Below are 6215 nucleotides of genomic sequence, written 5' to 3'. Positions count from 1 at the left end.
TTAGTGGCGATGTAGTTTCCGCCTTTGTTGATTTAGTTTGTATGAACTAAAGATGACTTAACCATTTATATGAATTGTGTTATTCAGGAAATTGTGAATCAGGTTAAGTTATCATTCGATAACGATAAGTTGATTTTCCGCATTTGAGTTACTTAAAGTGATGTCCCGGAAAAGGAAGGTTTTAAAAAGGAAGCAATTTTATACAATCTCTTTATTAAAAAAAAAAAAATTTACCCATTTTTCCGCAATGTTTTTGGGAAGTATTTTTCGGGGCGTTACAATGTTTGTTTCTTCTATAAATAATCTAGACACATCTAAAGTTATTCCCGAAGATGAAGCAGAGTATGAATGTGGTGAGAGTTGGGAAACCTAGTGCAACTAGTTCCGAGGCAGCAAACATTTATGGTTTGATCAAAGGTACATGTCTTTTGAAGGAGGTCCCCTTATTTGTACTATTTGTTTCGGGTGTGACACACTCTTTCATATCTTTGACTGTGTGAAAGAACTAGGGTTGCAAGTATATTCCCTACCCTTTGACTTGGTTGTATCTACCCCTACCAATGCACCTATAGTAGTTTCGACTCTATGTTCAAAGTGCCATGTTGTTGTAAATAGTAGGACCTTCTTGATAGATTTGATATGTTTACGATTATCCTAAATAGATGTGATTCTTGGGATGGACTAGTTACCTGCTAATCATGTACTCTTAAATTGATTTGATAAAACTATAGTGTTAAGTGAGCCTAGTGAGGTCTCTCACACTTCTTGTTACTAGAGATCCATGTTAGCCAGTGTAGTTAAAACTTCTCTAAAGGATGGAGCACGTGCTTACATTCTTCTAGTTTCCTTGGAGGGAGAGAAGAGGCCATAGATCAAGGATTTTCTCTTAGTATGTGAGTTCCCATATGTGTTTCCTAGTGACATTCCTAGTTTACCACCACTAAGAGAAGTGGAGTTCTCAATTGATTTAGTATTAGGGTCTGGACCCATCTCAATAGCTTCTTATAGGATGACACCATTAGAATTGGCTTAGTTGAAAAAGCAACTAGAAGATTTATTGACTAAGAAGTTCATCCGACCAAGTGTTTCACCATGGGGTGTTCTAGTGTTGTTGGTTAAGAAGAAGGATAACACTATGAGGTTATGCATAGATTACAGACAGTTAAACAAAATCAAAATTAAGAATAAGTAGCCACTACCTAGAATTGATGATCTGATAGATCAGTTGAGGGGAGTTGTTGTATTCTCTAAGATTGATTTCAAGTTAGGTTACCATCAGCTCAGAGTTAAGATAGAGGATATTCCTAAGACTACTTTTAGGACATGATATGGACATTATGAGTACCTTGTGACGTCATTTGATGTGATTAATGCTCCTCCAATATTCATGGCCTACAAGAATAATATTTTTCATCCGTACCTATATTCTTTTGTGGTTGAGCATGTGAGGATTGTACTGAAGAGTTTAAGGAACAATCATCTCTATGCCAAATTATCAAAATGTGAACTCTGGCTTGAGTTTGTGAATTTTCTTGGACATGTGATATCTAAGGAAGGAATTACAGTGGGTCCTTCTAAGGTTGAAGTTATGATGGAATGGACTATCCCAAAGTCGGTATCAACAATTAGTAGTTTTCTCCGACTCGCTGGTTATTATCGAAAGTTCATTGAAGGATTCTCGAAATTATCCTTGCCATTGACTAAGCTGACGAGGAAGGGACAACTGTTTGTTTGGACAAGACGATGTGGGGAAAGCTTTCAAGAGCTAAAACAGAGGTTTACTTCTGCACATGTTTTGATTCTTCCATCTTCAGATAATAATTTCAGTGTATATTGTGATGCTTCAAAGAAAGGTTTGGGTTTTGTATTGATGCAAGGTGGGAAGGTTGTTGTTTATGCTTGGAGACAGTTAAGACCACACGAGGAAAATTATCTGACTCATGATCTAGAGATGGTTACTGTTGTTTTTGCTTTGAAAATATAAAGGCACCATCTTTATGGCCTGAGATTTGAGGTCTTTAGTGATCACAAGAGTTTGAAATATTTATTTGATCAAAAGGAGTTGAATATGAGACAGAGGCGATGGATGAAATTTCTCAAAGATTAGGACTTTGGTCTTCAATATCACCTTGGAAAGGCTAATGTTGTAGCATATACGCTACGCCGAAAATCATTACATATGTCTGCCTTAATGGTGCGAGAGATGAAATTAATAGATGAATTCAGAGATATCAATTTGGCAGTTCAAGTGAACTCAAGAATTGCGATTTTGGGAGTGCTTAAGGTGACAAATATGTTCTTCGGACAAATAAAGGATATACAGATAACAGATCAAGAGCTACAAGTTAAGAAAGCTCTAGTAGTTAGCGTGAAGGAGAATGAATTTCATATGGACACTAATGGAGTTTTGAGATGTAGAGGAAGAATTTGTGTGTCGTGTGATGTTGGGTAGATGGAAATGATTTTACATGAAGCTCACAAAAGTAAGCTAAGTATTCATTCGGGAGCGACCAAGATGTATTAGGATTTGAAAAAGATATTTTGGTGGTATGGAATAAAAAAATATGTGGCTGAGTATGTATCACGTTGTCTGGCGTGTCACAAGGCCAAGATTGAACATCGTAAGCCTAGTCGTGAATTATAATTGTTGGAAATTCCTGTTTGGAAATGGGATAGTATTGCAATAGATTTTGTGACATGTTTCCTAAGGACTCAAAAATGGTTTGACTCGATTTGGGTGCTAGTTGATCGAATAACCAAGTCTGCTAACTTTCTCCCCATAAATATGAGACACTCTTTGGAAATATTGGCAAATTTGTACATAAGTGAGATAGTTAGGTTGCATTGTGTTCCTTCAACCATCATATGAGATAGAGATCCTCGATTCAGTTCGAACTTCTAGAATAACTTACAATCTGCATTGGGAACTAAATTGAAATTGAGTTATGCGTACCATCCACAAACAAATGGTCAATAAAAAAGGACGATTCAGTTATTAGAAGTTCTACTGAGAGCATATGTGCTCGAACAACCCGGAAATTGGGACATGAGTTTGCTTTTGATTAAATTTACCTATAATAGGAGTTTCCATTCAAGTATTGGCATGACACCATTCGAAGCTTTATATGATAGAAAGTGTAAAACTCCAATATGCTAGTTTGAGACAGGAGAAAATTTGGTGTTGGGTCCCAATGTGGTTCAAGAAACGACCGACACGATTAAAAAGATAAAAGAAAACATGGAGATAGCTCAGAGTCGACAGAAGAGTTACTATGACAATAGATTGAAGCCTATTGAATTTGAAGAAGAAGAAGACCATGTCTTTATGAGAGTAGTCCCCGCTATAGGGATTCGTAGAGTCTAGAATTCTCGTAAGCTTATCCCATGATTTATAAGACCTTGCAAAACTTTAAAGATGATTGGTCATGTTGCCTATCAAATAGCTTTACCACCTTTGTTGTCAAATCTACATAATGTTTTCCATGTTTCACAATTGCGGAAATATATTTGTGACCCATTGTATGTCATAGAGTCTTCCTCAATTCAATTAAAAGAAAATATCACTTTTAAGACTCTAGAATTGTGGATAGAAGCACGAAGAAACTACGAGGAAAGGAGATTCCTTTAGTGAAAGTAATTTGGAGTCAAGCTGATGATAGAGATACTACTAGGGAGGTGGAAAGTAATATGAGGGAAAGTAATTTCGAGGATAAAAATACTTATTATAGGGGAAGGGTTGTAACACGACAAATATTTCCGAAATAATTTGCAAAAATATTTATTGATTAAATTAATAGTTAATCACAAATTATTTGGGTTAACCTTTAACAAAGTTACCCTCTAAGATTATCTAGATATGCTATATAGTTATTTTTGTGTGATTATCTTATTTATTTTAGTTACTTTGAGATAAAACATAATTTTATTGACCAGACTGCGACTAGAGAGTTCCATTGTTACTGGGGTGTGGGAAGAGTGGAGAGGCACAAGTGAGACACCATGTCTTGAACCAAAACCTGAAGGCATTAGTTTGATGGGTTTTCCTACTTATAAACTCTTTTACTCCTTCCCGCATATCCAATGTGGGACTTCACACTTGAATAAACCCAACAATCTCCCCTCAAGTGTGGGCACCACACACCTTCCGGTTCCCTCCTCCTTAAGTCCACCATGCCTCAGTCGAACCATCGGCTCTAATACCACTTGTTGGACCAGACTACAACCAGAGAGCATCCAACCACTAGGGAGTTCCATTGTTACCGGGGTATGGGAAGAGTGGAAAGCCACAACTAAGACACCATGTCTTGAACCAAAACCTTAAGGCATTAGTTCCATGGGTCTTTCCTGCTTATAAACTCTTTCACTCCTCCCCGCATATCCAATGTGAGACTTCACACTTGAATAAACCTAACAACTATCTTGATCATTGTTGGCATATGTAGGAGAAAAAATTCGAGGTTGAAGAGACGAGGGAAGAATTAGGTTATTTGCTAGACAATGAGCTTATAGAAATCCAGGTGGGGGAAAAACATTAGACATAGTGGTATTAGAATGTAGCATTGGGGTCTCCATTGATACTCACTAGTTGGAGAGTCCTTAGACTAAAGTGATTAATGAGTGATCAATTGTTTTGATTGTTATAGACTTCCTCATTCATTCATTTTTGTCATTAATATTAAAATATTTGTGTCTTAACTAAAATGAATGCATGTTTAATAATGATGATTTACTTATATGACTTTATACTATTGTTAGACTGTTATATTTAGTAACGAATATCTATGTTTGACATATCATAATGATCATCATTAACTACATATTTGAATGAGAATTATTCGGGTTTGCTTGAGAGCCTGTGGCTAACCACTCACTTGAAAGTGTTGTAACATTTTGGGCATTGCCCTTTTATTTTTTATCACTAAGTTATGTCGTCAGTTTGTCTGGATGACATGGTATGATAAAAAATTGTATTGGGTTGAGACTAAGAGTGGAAACAGGCCAGACCGCCTATCATGGGCCTATCACCTGGCCTATAACAAGTTAGGCCAGACCAAATTTTTTTATAAACAGGTTAGGCTCGGGCTTTTGAAAAGTCTATTTACTTTAGAAGGTCAGACTTTAGGTCATCCAAAAGGCCTATTAAGCATAACATGCCAACCTATTTAGTTATATTATATAATATGTTCACATTATATCATTTTAATATAGGTATATATATATATATGTGTGTAATTTTAATATAAAAATATAACTTAATTGTTAGGGTTAGAAGAATCTAATTAAAAATATGAATATTTGTCTATTTAAATGTAGACATGATGACTTATTTTAATATTATATAGTATAACATGTCAGATCAGGTTTTTAAACAAGTTAGACTTAGACTTTGAAATTTTTTTAAACAGGCTAACAGACCTAGTCTAGGCTCCTACATGCTATATAGGCTGAGTCTGTTTAAGGCAAAGTCTGGCCTAACCTGGTATGTTTCCACCCTTAGTTGAGATCACTAACTTAGGTGATGTTATTGGAAATTCAAATTGAAATTGAGACAATATTGATAAAAAGACTTAGGAACTAACATTAGTTAGTGTGCATACATTATTTCATTTTTAGTTGGAGAAAATGGAAAGATACGATAATAGAAATATCATTGCGGATTTGGATAGAGGCGACAATGATGGTGATTCGTCAAGAAGCCTTGACGGATTTCTTAGGTGCGATAGTCCAGTGAGGGTCCAGTCTTATAAATTATATGACCATATTAGTCCTACACGCAAACTAAGTAGTTCCTTTCACCTCCTTGCGCATTTTATGATCGATATAGAGGATTCATTAAATGGACTGGGCTTACCACATAAATGAAAGTGTGCATGTCAAAAGGAACACTTTGGAAAGCTCTTCTTAAATGTCATGGTTTTGATGAGGACAACCTGTGCCTAAAAGAGCTTGAAGATCACCAACAAATCAACGTGCTTAAGTCTTTATTTGGTACTAGGCTTAGACTAGATTCTAGTTTAAGTTGAGTCGAAGGCTTAGGGCACCTAATACATGTCTCATATGCATATATCTTTTAAATCATTTCATCCATGAGATATGTCATTCATAATATGTTCATGCATTACATAAATACATGTATATGTGCATTCAAGGCATAAACTAAGTGTTAAACATGTATCATCTAAGTGCATAACGTATTTGATATTTTGTATTTAAAA

This window comes from Lupinus angustifolius, chromosome LG02 (assembly GCF_001865875.1).
Source record: "Lupinus angustifolius cultivar Tanjil chromosome LG02, LupAngTanjil_v1.0, whole genome shotgun sequence".
Taxonomy (NCBI): Eukaryota; Viridiplantae; Streptophyta; class Magnoliopsida; order Fabales; family Fabaceae; genus Lupinus; species Lupinus angustifolius.
Note: the sequence above shows the minus strand (reverse complement) of the source record.